Genomic DNA, 26,018 nt, shown 5'->3' with positions numbered 1-26,018 from the left:
CCATTGCCAAGACCAGAAACCATAATGCAAAAAATACAACACAGCAAAGTATTCAACAAATTTGATATGAAGTCTGGATACTATCAAATACAGATACAAAAAGAGGACCACATAAAACTGCTTTTACTTGTCCTGCCGGATTTTACCAATGGAAAGTTGTTCCATTTGGTTTGAAAAATGCCCCTGCATTCTTCCAACGAAGAATGGATTTCATTTTTTCTAAATATGATTTCATTGTAACATACATTGATGACATTCTAATTCATAGTCCAGATGTAAAAACCCATCTAGAGCATTTAGAGATTTTTCTAAAAGAAGTTCAACAGCATGGCATAGTTTTATCAGAGAGAAAAATGGTTTTATTTCAAGATAGTATAGATTTTCTGGGAATACATGTAGTCAATAGTGCAATTCAGATGCAAGCACATGTGTTGACTAAATTAACCCAATTTCCAGATGAATTGAAAGACACAAAAACAATTCAGAGGTTTTTAGGAGTCTTGAACTACATTCACAAGTACATCCCAAGATTGACAGAAAAACAGCTCCAATCAGAAAACATTTAAAAGAGGGATGGTCACCAGAAGCAACAACAGCAGTAAAACAGTTGAAAGCAGAATGTCAGCAATTGCCAAAACCTCAACCACCAAGTGATGGTCTGCTTATACTTCAAACTGATGCTTCTTTGGATTTTTGGGCAGTTGTTCTTTTTGAACAAAGGGAGAAAGGTGAAGAAAGACTTTGTGCCTATGCTTCAGGTGAATTCTCACCCAGCCAGAAGAATTATTTCATTGCAAAAAAATTAACATTGGCTATATTCAATGGGATACAAAGGTTTGAATTATATCTTACACCTGTAAATATTTTAATAAGAACAGACTCCAAGAATTTTAAATATTTTTTATCAGCCAAGATATCAAGACAGATTGCAAAAGGAAGAATAATTGCATGGCAGATTTGGTTCCAACAGTTTGATTTTGAAGTTGAATGGATCCCAGGTAATTCAAATTATTTAACTAATTCATTAACCAGGGATATGAACAAAGCATTCATTACTTGCCCAGGTTCGGTTTTTACTATTCCGCAGGATGACAGTTTTAGTACATTTGTTGATAGATTCAGAGTGCTTGAAGGACATGCAATTCATATCGCAAAAGAAATCAATAAAGTAGTGGGAATGAGACTACAAAGAAACACTTGGATCCAAAAATGCCAAGCATGGCAATCAAAGAATGTGGGTATGTCTTTAGGCCTAGATGTTGAACTGGTAAAGGTATATCCTTTGCCTAACATGAAAGTAAAATTATTTTTCAGAAGCCAATCAGATCTATGGTCTAGTGAATATATTGAAAAAATGATTTGGATCCTAAAAGTTTTAAATTATTATCAACTTATTGGAGGAGTTGATTTTGGTCTTAGCATTTTCACAAGAGCAAAAATTTTAGATCTTGAAGCTATTCCTTTCAAGCCTGAAGTAGAAAAATACATTGTATCTCTAAAAATCCCAGATATTTTTGAAGAATTAGAAGCATCTTTTCTTCAAAGGTTTGATGAGAACTATGCACCAAACGACACCTTTCCGCAATATGAAATATTTGAAGGGTTTGCTGACTTGGAGATAAAAGATGGTTTCTGCAGGAAAAGGCCATCTACAAGGATATCTCAATGTATACAAAGAACTTTACAATATCTCAGAACTTTTTCATCTCCGTGGGATTATCACAGTCTCAGACTAAGGGAAAGTATCACACCTAATCCTTTTGCACATGTTTTTAGTCATGAGCAAATCGGAGAAGTTCAGACCAGCAATAATGAAGAAATGATTAAACAGCATGCTGGTTGGTTTAACGAATTTGGAAATCTGAGATTAATAGAAAAGATACAGATTCTACAAAAAATGGATGATTTACAAGGAGAACCAAAAGCATTAAGATTCAAAAACAATCAAAAGGCTTTGGTAACTATTAGTGTTATTTCAAGCAATTGGAATAATAATGTGGTCCATATTATTAGCCTGATGATTTCAAATAGAATCTGTACATCTATGATTTTTGAATTAGGTTGGCAAAACAAAGCTTATATTAATGATAATTGCAGAGCATGGGTTCAGCATGCAATTGAAAGTTCCACTAATATGTTTCAAATTTTCAAATGGGAACTTCTAAATGGCATCGAACTGGCAGTACAAAGATCACCAACTATCAGAAATGTTTTTAAAGATTCCTTCTTAGATATTGAGATCAGCCCATTACCTTTCCTTACCAAGTGGGAAAAACAATCTGTCAAATACACACCTCAGCAACAGGGCCTCCACCGAATAAAGATGAATACGGAACAAGGAGAGTCATCAAGAGCATCATCAAAAAGGACAATAATATTAGCTGAAGATGCCAAAGGAAAAGGAAAAGGAAAAGGAAAAGAATCTACTTTACAGGACAAACCGCTGGATGCCCAGGACCCAGCAAACATCGATTGGGACAAGGAGTACACCAAGATGATAGAACATCACTATCAAAAGATGCTCTACGACACAAGGCCAGCACATGATTCCTCATAATATTTTGATTTTGATAACGATTATGATTCAGATAGAAGTCCGAAAGGACCATGGTAGAATCTTTTGTACATATGTACCAGAAAAGTTGAGTAGACACCGTCGGTGAAAATATACCGATAGGACCCTCAATTATTTCTACTTTTTCATCATAGTTTAGATGAGTAGGGTTAGAAGATCTATAAAAAGAGAGATCTGCAGATGTTTAAGACATCACTTGACTGAGAACTCTGAGATCTCATGTTGTAATAAGCCTTATGTATTTTGCTTGTTTTTATTAATATCGAAGCCTACTTGGCCGCCTGTCTAAGGACAGTTCTGTAATCCAAAAGAACTTGGAACTGTAAGGCAAAGGCGTTGAAGACCTGTGGAGAGAGGTCGTGTATGCGCTCGCATATTCAGTTGAGGAGAAGTAACCTACCTAGATTTGTTGTCTAACAGACTTCGAAGTTGTAAAAGTAAGTCCTTAATACCAAGGCTCTTTATTGTTGCATTGTGCTTGCTCAGTTTATCAGTTAGTGGTCAAATAGATATGAGTGCACCCAATTATTGGGCCCAGGAAGAAGAAGAATCAGAAGAAGTAGTAACAGCTACTAATGTAGAAGAGTCCACTTCAATAGTCACTGGAAAATTAACCAGTGAAATGAAAGAAGTATATAAAACAGATAAACCATTTGTTTCAAAAAAGGAAGTGATGACCCTTGATCAAGCTGCATCCAAATTTCCTTCTTTTATCCTTCGTTCAATAAATAATCAAAATAAAGCTCATATCCTCAAAGAGGTGAATAAATATCCACGTGTTGAAGAAGATCGGTATGCTGCTAATACAAGTGGCTATATTCTAGATTTGGATAGTTCTTCAAATCCTGGAGAATCGATCCGGATTTGGATAGGTGTCCTATACGAGATGCAGATTACAACAAAATTGGATAATGTATCCATTATGGTCCTAGCAGAAAAACGTATGACTGGTATAGTCTATGATTGGTGGATGGGACCATCTGAAGAAGAGAGAAGAGCCATCATGGAAGCCGAACTGTGTACTTTAGAGTTATTGCTTAAAACACAGTTCGTGCCAGAACCTGTAGATGAGAGAAAACAGTTAATAACAGATCTTGGTCGGATGGAATTGAAAGATCTAAAGTACTTTGATCAATCTAGTAAAGATTTCATGGCTAAGGTTTTCAAAGCTAATCTCTCAAATGATGTGGCTCAACAAGAAGGTATAGATTTTGAAGAAACTATTGCACCTGTTTCTAGACTTGAAGCCATAAGGATGTTTCTTGCTCTCTCTAGTTTTCGAAAATTCAAAGTATATCAAATGGATGTAAAATCAGCCTTTCTTAATGGAGATTTAGAAGAAGAAGTTTATATTGAACAACCAGAAGGATTCATTCTTGGAAATGATGCAAAACTCGTATGCAAACTCAAAAAGGCTCTCTATGGTCTAAAACAGGGTCCAAGGGCTTGGTATTACTGCCTTGACAGATATCTACAACAACAATTCACAAAAGGTTCTGTAGATAGCAATTTATACAAAAAGATTGAAAATGATAAACTGATAATTATTGTTGTTTAGTTGATGATATCATCTTTGGTAGCAATGAAGAATCCATGAGTCAGAATTTTGCTTCAGTAATGCAGTAAGAATTTGAAATGTCCTTACTTGGTGAACTTACTTATTTTCTTGGTCTACAAGTACAACAAACAAAAGATGGTATCTTTCTTTCACAAACCAAATATCTCAAGCAGATATTTAACAAATACGGAATTGAAGATTCTAAACCAGTATGTACTCCAATGGTAACAAGATGCAGTCTCAGCTCTAACGATGAATCACCAACAGTAAACCAACCAACTTACAGGTCTATGATTGGGAGTTTGTTTTATCTAACAAATACCAGACCTGATATCATGCATGCAGTAGGAATTGTTGGAAGGTTCCAAGCAAATCCAAAGGAATCACATCTCCAAGCAGTCAAAATAATTTTCAAATATCTTCAAGGAACTCAGGACTTTGGTCTATGGTATCCTAAAGATACAGATCTTACTCTTCATGCTTATACAGATGTTGATTGGCCAGGAAATGTGGATGATCGAAAGAGTACTAGTGGAGGAGCATTCTATATGGGTTCACGGTTGGTGTCTTGGTTCAACAAGAAACAAAGTTCGATTGCCTTATCTACAGTTGAAGCAGAATATGTGGCTACTGCATCTTGTTGCACACAACTACTTTGGATGATGCAAATATTGCAAGACATTCAGATCACATGTACTCCACCCATCTCCATTCTATGTGATAATACAAGTGCCATCAGTGTTTCAAAAAATCCAGTCATGCTTTCCAAGACCAAGCACATACCCTTTAAGTACCATTTTCTACGAGAACAAGTGCTTGAACAAAAGGTTAAATTGGAGTATGTTCCCTACAAAGAACAGGTTGCTGATATATTCACTAAACCGCTTCTCAGAGAAACATTTGAATATCTCAAACAAAAGCTAGGAGTAGTTGTTGCATCATCCTGCTATTAAATCCAGTTTTTAGAGGAAGGTTATTATACGCGGGTTTCATGAAGTATAGTCATGTATACACGCAAGTTTCTTTGGTAGAAGGAGCATATATGTTTTTCTAACATAAAAACAGTGGGTCAAACTTTGATATGGGTGCTCTATCTGATATTGATGATTACAGTCTAACGATATGCTTTGTTCATTGATTTTTATTTGACTGACAAAGATGCATTGATGAATGACTTGTTGACAATGCACAGGTAGGACAAGTTCAAGGGGAGCATTAGCCTTCACACACATTCTGCATTGTTGGCATCATGATTGTTGAGTTCAGCTATGGCTTCAGATACTTATATCATTTGTTGCATAAGTCATGTAAAGATCTAGGGTGTGATATGACTTCTTTTGTCATGGTCTATATTTCAACGAGTCCTATTAGACATATGATGTAATTTGTATCCCCAATTTGCATGGGATGGATGATATAATAATTGTTGTATTTCTGTCATGTATAAACAATTGGTATATCCCCACTTGGTTGGGTGGATGAGTCAAATATGGTGTATCCCCACTTGGTTGGGTGATTGATGTATGTATGATTCATTGGTCATAGGGAGGTCATACTCACTTAGTTGAGTTATAGGGTCATGTTATTCTTTTGAAACATATCTCTGCAAACTCGGCATGTACTCAGGAGGAGCATGGACAGCATAATGTATATCAAAGGGGGAGAATAACTTGGTCCGCCCTTTGCCCTTGATGTCAAAGGGAGAGAGTATTTCCGTGTTGCTTGTTATCTCTAACAGTTTCTACAACTTGCAATAATCAACACCAGCATGGTTTCCATCAAGACCAAAGGGGGAGATTGTTGGCATTATGATGCAAATGTTGTCCTTGATGGAAACTCACTCACAAGTCAGTTCAGTTTTGATGAAAGGCAACCCATAGTGTAACAGATCCATTCAAAGGTAACAGGGCATTAGTACAAAAAAACAGAAAGATGGAACTAAAGTCTACTAATCAGAATGAAGAAGTTGAAGGTAAAGGATGGTGAAAAGCAGTTTAAGATGTATACGCAAGTCCACTTAGTCAAAACAACGTATACACGCAGGTCCACAGAACAAAATGCGCGTATACATATACACACACTCCCGCAAGAGGAAAAGTGCATATAAGTTGGAAAATCAAGGAGTTTCAAGAGTAGAGAATACCAGGGGACAATACCATGGTATTAGCCCACAATGTTGAGCGGAGTAACGACTATTTGATCCCGCCCAAGAATACCACGGGTCCTAAGTGATTTTGGTCAGAGGTATTGAGAAAGGCCAAAAACTATATAAGGAGGAGAAGCTAATTAGGCCAAAGTGTGCAAGTGAAAAGGGTTTCTAAGGAATACTTCTATCTGAAGTATATTTTATGTTGCAGGGGCTATGTTGGTGATTTGATCTAAAATATTGTGTGCACCTTGAATTCAATGTTGGATCAGGATCATCAGACCTGAAATGACTTATCATTGAATGATCTGGTATTGGTTAGGCCAGATCTAATTGTGTACAACTGTTTTATTCTATAAATGTCATGATTTGGGTTTGTCTGAAGTCCAGAATAACAGAGAAGTTATGAGTTAATATTTGCAGATCTATACGCTGGTTCGTCTCGGTAAAAAAACCTGTGTACACGCAGGTTCTACTCTTCCAAGTAGCGTATACAAAGGAAAATCCTATTCTAACTTATCAGTTCTGTTGTTTTACTGCTATCTGTCAATGAAGTCTTCTTAGATTTGAATGCAAAACTAAATGCATAAGGAGTTTGATATCTAATTGATTGATTGTATAAGTGAGAAGGGTGATCTCTGCTACTGCTTGTGTAAAGCTCTATAAATTGACAGTAGATGTTCAGTATATTGCTGGTTGGTACAGACTTGATTCAGAAGTTTTATGTTTCAGTAGTTTTGAAGGTATACGTAGGTTTGATTAAAGGAAGTAGCATATACACGCAGGTTGGGTTCAGTAAAGTAGTGTATACATTCTGATGCATGATTTTTGAGGTTGCAGCTGGTTCTGAATGATGATGCAGGTTTTTGGGTTCAGCACAGTGTTCTAGTGACAGTGATCTGATTTTTCAGATTAACTGATTGTTGGTTGATGCAGTTTGAGTTTCAAAGTTTTTGATGGGTACAGTATGAAAATTTGATGAAACGAGGCCTTCATGTATATTGTTGTGTGCCAGGAGCATCCAGTCTGAAAATTTATGAAACGTGGTCCATGGAAGAAGAGAGAAGGGCGTAGCCTTCCGTAGGTCGGCGCCTACGTATTAGTAAACACATTGGCTAGTACAAGAGCTAGGGGGTTGCAGCTCCTTTCCAGTAGAATTTGGAAAACGAGAGAAGGTTGTAGCCTTCTGCAAGTGGGTCCCTGTACTGGTATGAGTCTGCACTAGTACAAGTTTGTAAATAGATTTTCTTATAATTAAAAGAAGACAGAGATGACGGCAGCAGGTGGTTTTCACCCACATTGGGTTTCCACCTTAAATCTTGGTGTTCATGTGTGTTGCTTATGTGTGATGGTTTATTCTATTTTTACTGCACTGTTTAATAAGTCACTCATGCACTGATTAAATATCAACATACAATAAATTGACTAAATCACAAGTTCTCTAAGTATACACTGGTTTCTCTAATCAAAATAGCATGTACACGCTAGTTCACTTCACAGAAGTAGCATATATAAATCTGTTTGGGAAATGAAAAAATTATTGATCTGATAATACTGATTCACCCCCCCTCTCAATGTTATTTCCAACATTATCAAAAGCATTGCCTACATTGGGATCTTCGTCATCAATATCACCTTCTAAGCATTAAAATAAGATAGAAAAATCATAGCATGTCAAGTCAAGATTTTGTTTGAGTGATGGTTACTTTTTTAGTTGACTCGTGGTAGAGGAGTTCGACAACCAATGCCACTAACATGAACATCAAGGTACATAAAGGGCTTGGTACTCTTGATTAAATACTAATTCACTACCCTCGTACATGAAAAAATCCAATGGAGCGCTGCAATCCCCCCAATCTTGAAATCCTAGAAAATTGTTAAGTTTGTTGGATTTTGAGTGAGATCTAAAATTCTACTTCTCCATATGAAATCCAATGAGGTCAGAACCACTCTCAAACATCCTGAGTCATTTCATGGTAATGTTAAAAATTTAAGTAAAAGGATGATTTTCATCCTTTATTTTGATAATTTAACATTACCATGAATTGCATAGCATTAGTAGGGCAATATGGTCAAATATTAGGCTTCCCCTATCATAAATCATTGTCTTTTTGAAAAAAAAACTGCGTTCAAAGGGTCCCTGGCAACAATGTACAAAATTGGCGGCGCCCTCTACCCCCCCACAAGGGAAACACATTCCCTCACTAAGAAAAGCTCCCCTCGGTGTTTCCCCACGTTTCCCCAAAAGCGGAAAGTGGGGAAACATTTCCCCAAGAGTTTCCTCGTCCCGGGAATGTGGGGGAGCGAGGGGGCGCGCTCCCCACCCTGGGGGATGTGTCCTTGTGGAACACTGCAAAAAGACTTTATTGGCACAACACAAGTAGAGCAAATTAATGTAGGTCCCAGTTAACACTTGAAACTAGAAGGGCTCCAAGGTAACCAGAGAATGTACCTTGTCACCTTGTACCGACTCACTACAGTTCAAGTTAATACTTGCTAACCACAGGGTGAAATTCCCAAGTGATTAAAGGGGTCAATACTCAAAACAAGAAACAATTAGTAACACCCAAATTAGAAATAAGTACTGTTGTTTAGTTAAAATTCTGCGATTAAATACAAAGAACAGCGAGCTAAAACTGTCCTAGAACACAGAAAATTGAAACTATTTTCAGCACAATAAAATTCCAGAAGAAAGTTTTATATATAAATGTAGGAAAACAGCAAAAATAGCAGCCTCCCTACACCTCAAGTTAGTGCTTGCCAAGAACAGGGGGAAACCCCCAGGTCATTGAAGGGGTCAATACTCAAAACAAGAAAATTAGTAACACGCAAAATAGAAATAAGTACTGCTGTTTAGTTAAAATTCTGCGACAAAATATAAAGACAGCATACTAAAACTATCCTAGAACACAGAAAATTGAAACTATGTTGGGCACAATGCAATTCCAAAAGAAAAATGTCTATATAAATGCAGGAAAGCAGCAAAAATAGAAGACCATCAAGGCTGTTTATAAGACTGTAAATTACAAATTTCAGTGTTTTTTAGTATTTTTAATGTCTCTTTAGCGCGTAGTTTAAGGGGGCAACGCTTTTGCCTGGAAAACAATGGAAATTCCAACATGATTTTGACAAAATCTGGCGGAAATTTTTGGAAATCCGGGTTACAGCTGTCAAGCTTCAGGACTTTGGGCGCCCCAGGGGTTTTTGACAGTGCTGAACCCATTTCCACCATCAAAAAACGATTCAAACACTCCTACAATAGGATTTTTTGAAAAAAATGCCCGGATTCTGGCGAGAAATGGCTGTCCAGGCAAAATTGTCATCTAGGTAGACAACGGCTTTCTTTAGTGTTTCAAGGCTTTTTCAATGCATGCAAATCAAGAACAAATTAAACTTTCCTTCCCTTTCTGCACAGAAAACAAAATTATAAGAACCTATTTTCGTTGCAAAACAAAATTGGAGCTAGCTAATTTCATTGTAGCTTAACAGAAATTTGATTTGAAGTGGCCTAAAATTCCTAAGATGCACAGATTTCAATATAACTAATGTAGTTATTCTTTTATGTGAGGAAATCAATAAATCAAATCAACCACTGCCTTTATGGAGTTGAAAAGATGAGGAGAACAAAAACAGGTAGGGAGATGGCATTATACAGACTCCAATTGGAATGTCAATAATATTCAACCATCTTCGTGAATAGAGAGGCGGGCCCCTTTAATCCAACATTATGCATCAACATTTGTGCGCAATAATCTCGCAAAATGGCACCTGTGGACCAATAAAGCATGAAAAATAATGGATCCAAGTAGGAGTAAGTTAAAATATGCCATGAACCCATGTGCCAAGTCACGAAGAGCTCAATTAACTCATCTAAGAGAAGGATGAACTCATCAAAATATGCATAAAACAGTGACAAATGTGCGTATGCCTCCAAATGTGGACCCATGAAGGGGAGCACTCAAGGTAATACCACAGTCCACGCTACAAGTAATCTGTAGTATCCCTCTTAGAGATATTACCCTTGTGCTGAAATTCTGATTTAGGGTTTCAATAAACACATAACAGAATTGTACCTCTATAACAAAGCTGCAGTGCTTTATAATCTATAAAACAGTGATGATCTTCATTGAATGCACAAATAGTATAATCAAGTACTCAAGCAACAGTTTATTCCTCAAGTAACCACTGTAAATTAGGGCCAATTTGACCAGCAACTAGCAGTATTACTATGCAGTACAAAGATCCACAGTTCCAAAATAGGGATAACAACACAAACTTAGTTTCTAGGATTACAGAACTGAAACTGTCCACTGCTCTGCTACTCAACAACTGGGCACCCAAATTGTTCTAACCTTAGATTAACTGATTTGTCAATGGAAACGTTATTATTTGCAACCCTAAACTCATTGCTACAGTGCTTTTGCGTGCTGCATAGACCCAGATGCACCTTGGTTCAATCAGGTGACACCCCTTACAGCCCAGTCTAGACCTTGTGCTGATTCGATACCACAAAATTCCACCCGTAATATTCCCCGCTGCCTCTGCTTTTAGCCAGTTGCAACTTGCACCCTTTAAAAACCCTGAGCGCGGTCCCTTAGGTCACTCGCTGCCCTGAACTTGGCCTTATGTCAGTACGTTGTTAGAAACCAGCACTTCCTCTGCCTCAGACAATCCGTTGCGCTTCACTGCCTCAAATAACCCAAGCCGCTCCCCCTTTATTAGTCCTTGCTGCCTTGGGAAAGTAGATTCCAGCCACTCATTGCCTCAGAAAGATAGATCCCAGTCACTCACTAGCTCAGAAAGGTAGCTTCCAGAGAGACTTTGTCACCTGTAGCAAGGAAAAGTGGAAAGATTGGCTAGGGTGGAATCTTTCATCATCGAAAGTTGAAACCAATCAGAGATAAAGGTCTTAAAACCCTGCAAGAGCCCTCAGCCCAAAATCAAAAAGAACAACAATCCATGATGGCCATAATGACTCTCCTCCCTTATATAGTTTCTCCTTGGGGTATTTCCTTTCTAAATTCAAATTTGAGTGACTTGCAAGTTTCCCTCCATTTTCCCTAAATTTTTATTATCTAAAGTTACCTAAGTAACATTAAATAATAACCCCCCCTTTTTGAAATGACCATAGCCTACAGGGTCAGATAAGCTACTACATCCTTCCTTGGGCAATTAATTTGAAGAGGGTATTACAATGCCCCCTTCTCGACATTGCTTGTCCTCAAGTAACTGCAACTAAAAGTGCTGCAATATTTGTTCCCCTTCCCACGTGGCATCCTCCCCAAGCAAATCTTTCCACCTAATAAGGTATTCTGGGATCATTCTGCCCGTCAATCTACTCTCTCAAACAGCTATGACAGATTCTAGAATCAATATTAACTGCCCCTCCTCGTCCAAAGGGGGTAGTTCAACTGAAGTGGTAATATGTTGACCCATTGCCTTCTTGAGGCATGATACATGAAGACATTCTGGATTTTTCTCCCCTCCGGCATCTCCAGCTCATAAGCTACTTCACTAATTCATCTGATTAGTCTGTAAGGCTTGTTACCCACTACCTGTGGGTAGTATGCATAGGAGAAAATTTTCTCCTAGATGGTCCTCAGTCGACAGCCCCTTCCAGCCACGAGATAGCTCAATATGCCATTGTCTCCACCACCTGAGCCAGCCATGTGGGCCCTCGCCTATATGTTATGATCGTATGTTTGAAGGTGGGCCTCCTGACCCCGAAGGTAAGGATTTTCATTGGTGTAGTTGAGTGATTTTGCTTACTTATCATGGACACTTTTGGGCATCGATTTGTGGGGCGCTGCGGTGGAAAGAGTGGGCTAGATCTGTACTCTTGTCTCCTCTACCCAGATTTGGTGGTTAGCCTGTATCCTAGTCTTGTGGGATCTCCTTTACTATCCACTAGCTTTAGGGTTGGCACTACATGGGAAATCCCGATTTTGGTAGCGTGGTCTTGTTTCCCAACACCATATACATCACTCCCATTTGCTCGTTTTAACCCCATCCATCACTTTTCTCATCCGGGTCCACATAGGGTTAGCCTCCCCCTCCCCTTGCCCACACTCTAGATCGGGCCTGGAACGATGCCCCGGAGATTGATCCAGCTAAAAGGAAAAGAAAAGGCATAATTTGGCCACTCTAACAGGAAATGTACCACAAAATGCAAAAGATGGTCGGAACATACAAATTTAGCACGTGGGCAAAAGCCAAACATGAGCTTTACCCCTTATTTATGGCCATCACCCTGATTCCTATGGGCCATAGATGAGCCCCCTCCACATTAAGGAACCCATGATTGTCCCAACCCCTAATGGAATATGAAATGCCCCACCTTAAAAGGGGGTACCTATTGCGATATTCCACATGTCATGCTCTCATCCCCTGGAGCCCCGAGTAGTTATGAAGAAAAATCAATCAAAGGCAAAAAGCATATGAAAAAGGGTGTAGAAACAAAGGTCAAAGTAACTCATGTACCATGATTTGCTCCCTCCTACACTCATATACCCAAGTGTGGGTTTCCCTCATCATAGCTACCCTTGTACCATGACATGTGGCTTGGAGCCTTCCCCTGATCCCCACTCCATCTCATAACTATATCACATGCCACCTACCCATTAATGGATGTACCATGGACATGTCACCCCCTTTAAAAGCTAAAACCACCTAATAGGGTCCTTGGTTAACCCCCTTATTGAGCTTGGAGACACTTGTACATGCCAAAGCCCACTATGGAAGGGCATGCCACCATGAATTGCCCACTTGATTCCATGATTTGTAAGCTCTTTTACTTGATTACTCTAATGATTTGTTGTATTGGAGGGCAAGGGGACGCATTGGACCTTATGCAAGATTGTAGATGGGTCTCTATTTTAGGGTTTGGTCTCCTTATATGGGGTCCAAGCCCTCCAGAGGGCCACATTGGCACTTGTAGGGGGAGTGTTTAGAGCCATGGGCCTCTGCCATAGCAGAGAGTACTTCATGGATCTCCAGCACCATTCAGTGATTGCTCGTGTTCCACCTTTTGGATGAGGATGATGTACCTGGACCACCATGCCCAGCTGGTTCCACACTTGTACCACACACTTGGCAAAGGTTCCAGGGTCCAGATGAGGATGTGTCTCACTGCAGGAGACAAAGGGAGGGCTTATGTCATCATCCTAGCCCTTACAGATGGTTTACAGGCATTATCGATCCACTTGGAGACCCATGAGGATGTCATTGTGCCCCCACACCCACTTGGTAGCACCACATATGACTTGCTTCTAAAACAAGGGGTCAACCCCGTGTTCATTATGTTTGGAGCCTTTTCACTCAACTTGGCACATTTGGACTCCATTAGACCTCGTAATTGGCCCAACGACTCATCATATTCATTATTTTGCCCTCTTGAGAGGCTATTCTTTGTATTATTGAGCTATCTTGGTGGGCTTGTCACCAAGTCATGTCATTATTATGTATTATTTTATTATTTGGGGCTAAATTAGGCCAATTAGGCAAATTGAATCCCCTTTAGAGTTGTATAAATATGAGAGAGGCTCATTCTAACCTCTCATCATCACTTGGATTGGATTAGTATCTCTTGAGAGATTTTCACACTTTTTGTTGGGATGAACTTTTGGAGCTTTCTTGATGCACTATGATGTTTGGATTTTCGCTATTGTCTTTGGAGCTTCTTTCTAATGCGAAATTGATGAATGGATATACTCTCTCTCTCATGTAAGTCAAAATTTTTTATGTTATTCTTGTTATCTTACTTGTCAAATGCATGTATCTTGTTATCATTGTTCTTGTATGGGTTAATGTAATGCAAAATTCTTTTGGGACCTTGAATAATTGATTAAATGCATGCGTTGAGCTTTGAGGGATTAGGTGAATGTTCCTAGAGGCACCTCTTAGGTTGAAGACCTCAAAACTGTCTCCTTCGCAAATTTCAAGTATAAATCCCTATTGACCTAGTTGCTTCCCTTGGAGAGGCTAGCGAAGATCAATTAGGGCTCACAAAAATTCTCAATGTGTATCTTGACTCCATTAAGCCCAAGCAATAAGGCACTGACCCTCATATCCCTTGGGTGGTCAAATTTACCTCTCTTTACTTTTTCCAAATTCTAGGCATAACCCTAGAGGGTCACCTAGGGCAGCAATCGAATTCCTTTCTAGCCATCCAAACACCTCGATTTTTGGTCCACTTCTGCACTGGGGTTATCTCTAAAGGTACTCCATGTTTCAAGCAAATCCGACAGTGAAATCCCAAAATATAGCAAGCCCTAGCCACAAGACCAATTTTTGCCCTAGCTTGATTTGGGTTCGTGTCCTCATTGGGATCATGACATTCAAAATCTCAAAGAAAATTAGTCCTTTGATCCTATTCTCTTCCCTAATTAGGTCAAGCCCCTCCTAGATTGATTAACTCCATACCCTTGACCTAGTTTGGGTCCACTTGGCTTCTCTGTGGTCCCACAAATCTATAGCTCAAATTTCACAAGGATTACCTAGAAGTTATTTCTTCATTAGAATCCTTAAGTCTAAGAAACCCCTTGTCAAGGCATATCCCATAAACCTAGACTCAAGTATCCTCTTAGCCCTTCCTAGAGAGCCCATCACCTTGCTTCTTAAGCAAGTAAGCCATATAATTGAGTCTCTCTTGTGAATAGGCCCTAGGAATCACCCTCCATCCACTCATTGATCTATTCATCCTTGTGATTCTTTTCATATCGAGACTCCTCCCATCCGTGAAAGTCTGTAAAGAGCACGAAGCCTTAGTTGAGGTGACAGTGGGCAATCGCTTCATTGTTGCCCCTTAACCTAGTAGTTTCTCTATAGGATCCATTCTTAGGACCCCTGCTAGTTTAAACGGTAACAAGGCCCATAAAATCTTGGTTTTAGTTTCTCTACACCACTTTTCTTGAGTGAAGATTGTCTATATGGATGCAATCTTAGGAAAACTAAATATTCTACCTTAAAGTTGCACTCTACTTTGTGCCTGTCCACATATATCTTCTATTGGTTATGGGCAGCCTATAGATTCTCCTTAAGGACCTTAAGGATGTCTTGGATTTCCTGCATCCAATCTTTTGCTTTGGGACCCTTGCTATCCCCAAACGCCAAATCGACAAATGATGGAGCATTGTACCCATACAGTGCCTTGAATGGGGACATCCCAATGGATAGATGGTAAAGTGGTGGTGTAGGAGTAAAGTGGTGGTGTAGGAGTGCTCCCCAAGATGTAACCATTTAATCCATGCATTTTGTTGTCCTTACACATAGTTATGCAGACACCTCTCAACCCATTTATTCACAATATTTGTTTAGCCATCAGTTTGAGAGTGATCATTGGTACTCAGTGTCAACTCCATGCCCACCAATCTAAACAACACCTGTCAAAATGCACTAATAAACCTAATATTCCTATCACTAGCTATATTTTTAGGCAACCCATGGAGTCTTAACACCTCCTTAAAGAACAGTTTTACCACTTGTGTTGCCTTATAATCTATTGAAATTGCAAAGAAATGTGCAAACTTGGTCAACATGTCAACTATCAGGTAGATGAAATCCTTGCCTTATGCCTTGGGTAGGCCTGTGATAAATTCCATCAATATTCTCTCTCATTTTTGTTCCGGAATTGGCAAGGGTTGTAGCATTCCTATAGGAGGAGTATGCTTGGGCTTGTTTTGTTGGCAAGTCATGCAGTCCCTGATGTGCCTCAACACATCATCCTTAAGGCCCTTCCAAGAGAACCTTTCTCTGACCAGCTTGTAGGTTTTGAAGAATCTTCGGTGTCCTGCTAGTGGTGTGTCATGTGTGGTAGTTCGATTTTCTAAAGAGGGCAGATGTTTTCAGTTCTAGAGGCCGGGAAGGAGTGCCGGAGAGACGTTTTCCTAGCCAACAACAGGGAGGACAGCTAGATTAGTAGTCAGTTCGGCAGCAGTTGTAGCAAGCAGCATCAAGTTGACGTAGATCCTGCACAGACCCAGTTGGACGGCTTGCTTTTCAAAGGCACTCCAATGTCGGAATTGCGCGGAGTGAGGGTAATTTCCCTCTCGTATTTTTGCCAGTATTTTTCTCTGCAGGATTGCTAGATTTCGGCATCCAGATTATTGTACTCAGAATTTCTCACTGCTGCATAATAATAAAAACCCTCAACTATTGCACTGGTTTTCCCAAGTTGGGTTTTTCCGAGGACAATTGTCCAAAAATAACAGTGTCATTTTTATGTGTGTGTGTGCGCTAGATTTTCTCAGTTTCCAACGTTATTTTTCTTCCGCCGTATTTATTTGTGAAAATCACAATGTGAATTATTTGGTATTTGTCGTAGCAAACTGCAAATAAATTGTTAAATAAATTAACAATTAGGAAAATAATTTCCAATTGTTGTGATAGATAAAATTTTCATAGACACATGGGGGATCGTTGAGGCCTCCATTGTTTGGCGAGGCATGCTTTTCTAGTTGATGCTCAAAGATCGGGATTAGCAATGAGTGGGTAGATATTGACATCATAGAGATACCATGGCACGATGAGCTTGGCCTTCGTCAATATTTCACCACCAGGTTTTAGGGGAGGACAATGCAGTGTGCACACAATGGGCAGCCTATTAGAGTTAGAGTGGTGCAGCGATAACATGGTGCCACTTTTCTAAGACGAGCATGGGACCCAGGCATCGCAGTACTGGACAACTCAGCGACCTTTAGGGGTGATCTGGTTGCTACAGGGGGATATCATCCAGATCGTCCATTGGGCTTTTATGACTCGTTGATGGTGTGGGGGACTTCACTAGTGTGGCACAGTGATCAACAGGGGAGGAGATCAGGGGAAGCTCATACAGACGAGGATTCAATCCCATAAGGAATGGATTGCATCTTCAGGAATCTAGTCCTGAAGGGCACGAGGGACTATTCAATAGAGCAATTTCACGAAAAGATGATCAGTGTTTTATTCTACCGTGATACTCTACTTAGTGGCGGTACGCAGAGGGCGTCTGGTGCCCATGTCTGGCTGGGCAGTGAGTGGAGCAAGGGATGCCTCACGCTAATTAGGATGGCATGGGATCCTTGTATTGAGGGATTTCCCCATGGCAGGGTAGTTCAAAGATCAGGGATGACTCAATGGCGCATTTGGGACCCCGGTGTCATTTGCAATGACTGTTTGAGTCAGTTGATCGAGAGGGCGCTTGTTCAGGCATTGCTTGACGACAAGCAATTTTTGGCGAGGAGGACTGTAATATCCCCAATTAATTAATTTTGTTAAGAAAAATTTCCATTTTTGTAATTATGATTTGGTGAACACCAATTTTGGCCCACAACTTAGGATAATGGATAAATCAAAGGAAGATTTAATTTTTGGGTAAAGAGAGGGACCCACTTTAGAGGAAAGGGGAAATCATGAAGCTAGTGGAAGGTGGGGGCCACTCCATGAGGGAATATGCACCCCTTGGAGAGCTCGACTTGGAGAGGGAAGAGGGAAAAAGGAAATTCGATGGAGGGGGGGCCACAAGGCAAGAGAAGGAGCAGAAATTATAAATAGCAGGTTGAGCATGCATTTAGGGACTTTTGCTAATTTGATATTTGAACCATTGTTTGCTCAAGGTGTTTAGCTGGGTCAATAGAGTGTTGTTCAGCACACGAGATTTCTGAGGGGAGATCTCAACTCCCACTTGGGTGGACTTCGTTTACTCAAGTTGTTTAGCTGGGTCAATAGAGTGTTGTTCAGCACACGAGATTTCTGAGGGGAGATCTCAACTCCCACTTGGGTGGACTTCGAGTGCCACCCTAGGGGAGCCTATGTTGCATTCTTGGGGCTATTCTGAAGGGATTTCACGGGAGATTCAAGTTTTTGAGTAGGCTAGGCGAAATAAGGGGCCACGCGCATCTCAGGGGAGTGAGCTTCATGACAAAGTTGGTTCCAACTTCCCGGAATTTAGTGGCACATTCTCTTGGCCTCCAGCAGCATTTTTGCAGTGGTTTGGTGGTCAGGCTGAGGGGACCTCCTTTAGCCCAAATTTTCTTCTTCTTGGGCCAACACAAAAGTAGTTTGACTGGGCCTGCGGAGTCATTAGAGGAGCATCTTGGTTGTGGAGGCTTGAGCCAGAGTTGGGGTCGAGGATTCACAAGGGGACATAAGGAGAAATCTTGGAGAGGTTCTTAGCTAATTTCAGAGGGCCTTGGCAGCTATTTCTCAGTCAGTACGAATTACGCAACTAAGAGAGAGCTCGCACAAATTGGGGATAATTTCGGAAGGTTGCAATGAGGTCCAAACCTTTCTGGGTTTTTGTGGGTTTGGTGAGAGGAGGCTAGGATTAATTTAGCAGAATGTTTTGAGCACTTCTGAGGGTAGAATTCCTAGTTCCATTCAGCAGCCAGCAACAGAAATTGTTGGAGGAGGGCGTAGTTTATTCTAGGATCATTTCCACCACCTGGGTTCGTGAGACATTTATGGGTTTGGTTGGAGCTTGTGTGTAGAGCCTACGTTTAATTTTGCACAATTTTTGGAGTAGATATGAGGGTCGAAATCTCAATGCATCTACAGTGGCAATGGCAGCGATTTTTTGGTTCAGCGCAAAGACTTGGGGAGAGCAGTTTCCAGCACTTGGCAGCTCCATTTTCACCTAGGACTTGACTAGCTTGCAGTAGCAAGCCCAGGTTCCTCTGATCTCATTTATTGTACTCCTATCTATCAAAATTAATACAATGACTCAGTTTTTGCCCATATTTTCGTGTTAAAATGTGTATGGTTGTGCACAATGTTGCACGAAGCGGGCACGCAGTGGGGACGCGGAAGCGTCATTTTCCAAAAATCTAGGAAGCGAAGCGTCTGTGGAAGCGTCTGCTCTATATATATATATATATATATATATATATATATATATATATTTATATTTTTTGCATTTATACTCGAAACAAACATCCCAAACAGGCGGAAGCGTCCAAAACAGGTGGAAGCGTCCAGAAGCATCCAAAACAGGTGGAAGCGCGCTTCTGAATTTTGGAAGCGTGCTTCCGGGGACGCTTCCTGGACGCATCCGCACGGGACGCGCTTTGGGCCTTAGAACTGGGGGGGGACGCTTCCTGCAACATTGGTTGTGCACTTTTGAATTTAGTAGTTGTAGCTAGTTCATTGCTTCTATTATCTATGATATTTTTCCATTTGGAATATTACAGAAATTGTCTAATGTATGGAATAGTTGCTTTAGCACCACATTGAGAGCCATGGAACTCCTATCACTTGCAAAGCATCACTCCATTCCATGGGCACCACAGCAGTCTACGCTTTGCCCCACATTATTCATGAGATGATGAATTTGGACCAGTGTGCCCGAGTCGACTTAGCAATGATCACATAGTTTGGTAGCTAATCTGAGGCCCACACAAGGTTTGTCTCACCCATTGACACATGGGAGGGCTAACACCATCCTCTGAGCGCTCAATGTTGGAAAAAAACTAGTCTATTTTATCACCAAGAGGCCCATGAGACCCATTTTATGCCCCAAAAACAAAATTGGGATCCACATGATGATTTGCATGAAAATCTAGGGGCGAACCCCGAGAGAATGATTTTTGGAGCCCTCTTCACTCAGCTTGGCACTAGAGGAGCCCAACGCATGCCTCCAAGAGGCCTACGCATGCATGACGTTAGCATTTTGGCCCACTTGTGAGTGATTTCTTATGATTTTACATTGGCTCTGAGGTTGAATTCTAACCTCACTTAGTTTTTCCCATCATTTTACAACTAAGAGGGGCTTTTAGGCTAAATTAGAATTCATTAGACATGTAAAAAATCGAGAGAGATCATTTGATCATCTCATCATCATCACATGGGACAATTCGACTTCTTTAGAGAAACCCGCACTTGTTCCTTCTTGGCTATTGGAGATCTATTGGATGCATTTCAATGTTTGGAAGCTATTTTTTATTGTCTTTGGAGCTACTTCTTTGGATAATGGATGGATATACTACATGTTGTCTAGTAAGTACCTTTTGTTGATGAATTTTATCTTGAAATTGTCTAATGTATGGAGTTGTTGCTTCTAGATTATGTTAATTTGTGCCCTAATTGTTGAAAAATAATTTTGAAAGGATATCTAGTTGATAATTGCATATGTTATTCATTGTATAACATGTAATGAATGTTCCCAGTGGAGGAAAATCTTTAATCTCCCCATCAAACTCCATTTTCTTTAGAAGTGGGTAAATGCTAGAAGTTGATACCTAGGGCATCAATTTTTAGCCTCCTTAGAAAGGATCTAGCTTATCTTAAGCCTCCTAGACTCCATATGCCCAAAGGACGAGGCACTAAATCCTTGGTGGTCAACCTTACTTTTTCTCCATAAATATTATCCTTAAAATTTTGTTCCTCTTAAGGTAGGATGTCTAACTAGGGCTTAGACGAATTGTCTTAGGAGAAGTTTTACAAGAACTTGAGAGCTTAAACATCAAGCTTAGGGTCTAGGCTACCTAACCTCCAAGTTTGGTGGGCATTCATTTAAGTTTACTCCATAAAATTTCTTGCCTTAGGTGTTGCCCTCAGAGGGAAACCCTAGTTATTCTTCCTCAACTTGGGGACTTCTTTGAAGGTTGTATGAGCTTAGTATTTGTCGATATACATCATAAGCAACCTTTTCTCCTCATTTCCTTGATCTTGGGTCCCTGCAAATTCACGAAACCCTATATCTCGTGCATTTTATTAATATATCTCTCCTTGAAAACGATCGCTTCTCCAGGCCTTGTGCCATAAAATTGAGCCTTTCTTGGGAGATTCTAGTCTATCACCTTGTTACCACTCAAACTAGCAAGGGACCTAAAGGGGAAGATGCTAGACTAAGGGCAACAAATGGAAAATTGGCCCAACATCACCTTAACTAAGGCTCCCTACTATTTACGGACTTTCACCGATGGGAGGATACCCGTTATATATGGAATCATAAATGAAGGATAAATCAACAAGTGGATATAGAGTGACCCAAATAATCCCCTTCCAGAAGAGGTTGAAGAATAGAGCTTGCTTGCTTTGTAAGCAAAGTACAATGTCTTCTACGAGAAGGATGGAAAGATTTGAGGGTTAGGTTTAGGGAATATGATTTGTGAAAGAGTTTCCCAATCCCTAAAATCCTAATTGAAATTGGTATCCCGGACGTTCTTGAAGAAATGCCTTTTCAAAGGAATGGGACCACACAGGACCAAATGAACCGAGCCTAGGTTAGGAGGTAAGAGTTTAGCAACCAATGATATTCTTAACCCAGACAAAGAGGGGAAAGGATCAAAGAAAGGATTTTCACTTAAAGGTGTTGAATTGATCCTATGAGGCACTAGCCTTGGGGATACCAGGGCAAAGTTTGAACTCGGAGCTAGGGCTTGGATTTTCTCACAACTCCACTGTTGAAATGGCTTCAAAATTGGAGGGCTTGAGGAGACACCAGCTCGAGGGAGGCTAGGAGATCTAACTTTTTGCAAGGCTATTTTGTCGGGAAAATGATGCCCTAGATGACCCAACTTGGCTAGACCTAAGAAAAGGTGAAAAGAATTGATTTTTGGTGACCACCTCTTGGTAGATCAGTGCCTTAGACTTGGGAGAATGGAGTCTGACAAATATGAATGAGGACTTTTGTTTCTTAGTCAAGGAGGCCTTAAGACTACCTCGCTAGCCTTCTAGGGCAAAGGGAAGCAACCTTACAGCTTTTATACTTCGACTTGCAAAAGGTGATGGTTTATCAAGATGAATTCGTTGACAGAATTATCCCTAGGAAATTTCATTCACATTACATGGCCCATACATTGAGAGATGTTATATAGAGACAAAATTCCACAATTTTAAGCAGTAAATGCATACAGCAATTAGCCCTAAAAATAGCAAAAATCCAATCCAATATATATGGAAAAGTAAAACAAGAATAGCATTAAAAGCATTTACTTACATGTAATAGAACATATCCAACCATCCACCATTTGACAATAGAGTTCAGAAATAAGATAAACCAAATCGAAACATCAAAATTCATCCATAAAGTTCCAATTCATCCTCCAAGAAAAAGCACGAAATTCTCAAGCGAGAGAAGAAATCCAATCGAAAGTGATGATAAGCAAATGAACTCATCTCACTTGTATTTATACACTAATGAGGAGTTCGAATTAGTCTCCTTGGCCTACATAAGCCCCAAAAATAAAATAATGTGCTAATAATCTAACTTTTGGTGACAAGCCCACCAAACTAGCTCACAAATGAAAGAATAAGCCTCTTAAGAGGTCAAATGATGAATAATACATGTCGTAGGGCCATCCAAGAGTCCTCATAAGGTCCATGGGGGCCACAATGAAGAATAGGACCTTCAAAAGTGATGGACAAGGGATTGTCCCCTTGTTCTCCAAACAATAAACCTGTGGTGCTCCCAGTGGGTGTGGGGACACAATAACAACCTCATGGGTCTCCAAATGAGTCGAAGATGCATGTAGATCATCTGCAAGGGCTCTAATGATGGTGTAGATGATGCCACATCATCCTATAAGTCCTGGGTCAGCATACAAGTGTATGGTACATCCGTGGGGTTGGTTGGGCAAAGGTGAACCAGGTGTATCTTCCTCGTCCAATAGGTGAATCTCGAGCAATATCTGAACATCCTCGGGGATCCATGGAGTATTGTTTACTGTTGTGGAGGCCCATGGCTCTCAACACACACCCTACATGTACCAATGTAACCCTCTGCAGGATTAGGACCCCATACAGGGAGACCAAACCCAAAATGGAAACCATCTGCAATCCTAAATAAGATCCAATGTGTCCCCTAGCCTTCCGATACAACAAATCATTAGAGCAATAGAGTAAATGAGCCTACCAACCATAGACCACTGGTGGGGACTTCATAATGGCCTGCCCTTCCATAATGGGCTTCTGGATGTGCCAATGTTTCCTAAACTCCAAATGGTTAGGTGATTTCTAGTTCTAAAGGGGATAATATGTTCAAGGTACATCCTTCAAAAAGTGGTGGCATGTGACAGATAGGTGAATGAAGTAGGGGATGAGAAGGGGCAACCCTCAGCCACATGCTGAGGTACAAGGGTAGCTAATAAAAGGGAAGCTCACAATTGGGTTTATAATGTATAGGAGGGAGCAATCGTGGTACATGAGGTGCCCTGGCCTTGATTTTTTCACCCTTCTTTATATGCCCTGGTCCCTTTAATGATTTTCTTTGATTAACTGCTTGAGGTTCAAGAGGTAAGAGCATGATGCATAAGATATAGTGGTGAATACCCCATTTTGAGGTAGGGTGGTTCATTGCCCACAAGGGGTTGGGATAATCATGGGTTCCTATATGATGAAGGAGGCTCATAGAACCTATAGGAGCCAAGGTGATGGCCATGATGATGGGGTAGAGCTCATGTATTAGCTTTTGCTCACATGCTAAATGTGTTTGTCCCATCCATCTTTTACATTTTGTGGTACATTTTCCTATTGAATGTGGTCAAATATGTTTTTATCTTTCTTTTTAGCTGCATCAACCTCCGAGGCATCATTCCAGACTTGAGCCAAGGTGTGTGCAAGAGGAAGGGGTGAGCTAACCCTATGTGGACCTAGCAGAGGAATGTGGACCCAAGTGGGAGAAACGATCAATGGGGTAATAATGAATGGAAAGGGGGCAATATATGCGGATAAGGGAGTTGGACCACACAACCAAAATCAAAGTTTCCCGTGAAATACCATCCCTAAAGCCAAATGGTCAGTAAAACAAATCCCACGAGACTAGAATCCAAGGTTAATATCCAAAAGGGGTCTAGGGGACAAGAGCACAAACCTAGCCCATTCTTTCTGCCGAATCTCCCCATTAATCCATGCCCAGAAGTGTCCAGGATAAGAAAACTATAATAATCAATTACCAAATGACAAGGCATACCTTTAGGTTCGAGAGGCCCACCTTCAAACATACAGTCATGGCAAATGGGCGAGGGACCACATGGTTGGCTCAGGTGGCAGAGAAATGGTACAATGAGCTCGCTAGTGGCTACAAGGGGTTGCTGGCTACCAACTGGGGACCATCTTGGAAAAAAAACTCTCCTAGGGATATCACCCACAAAATGGTGGGTAACATCTGGCTCCAACTAGGACGTGATCTCTGGAAGAAGTGGGCAAAGCTACACGAACAGGAGGTCACGAGAACTCCAACAATCTCTTGGTTACTGTAGACCTGTCACCTGCACAGATAGTAGATGAAAAAGATGGGGCAACACCCTTTCGCGGCATCTCATGATCGCACATGTTATATATATTAGGCCATAAAATCAACAGAAAATAAAATATGCAAATATGCATCTATCTACCATGAGAAATATCATATGACGTTAATTCTAATGCAAAAATCATCATGTGATGCATCCTACTCTACCATGCATATGATATAATGTCAAGTCTCAAGGAAAGAGGTGATACAACTTAATTTGACCGGCTCAGGCCAAAGTTCGTCGTTAAGTTTGGCAATGTAGTAATAATCATCCCCAACCTTTCCATGAATCCTGACAGGTATGGGATCTTTATCAACCAAGACTAAATCCCCAGCCTTATATTCTTTCTTAGGCTTCCACTTTTTACTCGTTTGAGAGATTGGTCACTTGAGGATACAGACTTCTTGAGTCAAGAGAATAGGAGAAGGATTCTCGATCTCATCTGTCTCATAATAAGGTCCAGGCTTGATCACATGAGGTAAGTAAGCAGGCTCCCTATAAAAGATAAAAGGGGTGCCATCGGATTGCGAAATGGTTGCATATGATAAGTCCATTTGAACATGCCCCTAATGGTAGCCCCCCATTTCCTAGATAATAGCATCCCCCGCACATTAGGAATATTAATGACAAAAACATCCATGAGGGATATATCGAGATTCCTAGCTAAAGAAACCTTAAGGTCTTTGATGATACCTTCCACTTCCACGGGTTTGGATCTTAAAATTAAAACCACACCTTATACGGTTGAGTGATGTTGAGACCCAATTGCTTCATAACTGTCAAAGGCGTGATATTTGCGGAAGCTCCTGAGTCTAACATACAACTATGTATGAACAGGTCATTGATAGCCAACGTAAGCAAGAAAGGTTCATGCCCAAGGTTTCGGTCAGGAACATGAATGTTTTGCAACTCTTCAGGTAGTTCTTCTTCCTGAATTCCCAAGGACTTCTTAATTTGTTGTTGTTGCTAAGGAAGTTTAGCAATCTCCTTCAAAGGAACGGGTATAGTCATTCTTCCTATAACAAACCCTATGTCTATGTCCAGTTTAACTTCTTTCCCCTTTTCCTTCTTCTTGATGCATTCTTTCCTTGGAGGATCCTTTTTCAAATTGGCTTTTGTTGGGGATCCTTCTTGGGAGGGGTTTTGGGGATAGATTCTTTGGAAGGGGCTTGCTTAGGTGATGGGTCTTCTTTAGATGGTTCCTTAGGAGTTGAGGGGTTTTCGCCCTTTTCTTTTCGTGAGTATTGGACCCCTTTGAATCTTCCCTAGCTAACCGAGTTAAGAATGGATTCTTCCTTTTCCTCTGTAAGGGTGACCTTACTAATGGGAGGATGTGTATACGACCCCCCTAGCAAAATGTTAAAGATGTCAGATTCCACAAGCTTGGCTTGCTCATCAGTTTGTTCATCCTCACTCTCTTCTCCTTCACTTTCCTCATCCTCAGATGAAGAGTTTGGCTCAACAACATTAGTTGGAGACAAAGTGTTTGGAATTTGAGAAGAGCTTAGCTCATCATCTTCACTTTGCTTT

The 26,018-nt window shown here is 40.5% G+C and overlaps 1 protein-coding gene across 1 annotated transcript in view; it reads right to left on the bottom strand.

Annotated features, from left to right (window-relative positions):
- LOC149221877 (putative oxidoreductase At4g09670) overlaps positions 1-26,018 on the bottom strand; it is a 171,430-nt gene that overhangs the window by 88,216 nt on the left and 57,196 nt on the right. The window lies entirely within an intron of this gene.

Source organism: Pinus tabuliformis, chromosome Q (assembly GCF_031772625.1).
Source record: "Pinus tabuliformis cultivar Carrire ecotype Pingquan chromosome Q, CPIR1, whole genome shotgun sequence".
Taxonomy (NCBI): domain Eukaryota; kingdom Viridiplantae; phylum Streptophyta; class Pinopsida; order Pinales; family Pinaceae; genus Pinus; species Pinus tabuliformis.
The sequence above is the reverse complement of the archived record's forward strand: the minus strand, read 5'-3'. Positions and strand labels throughout refer to the sequence as shown.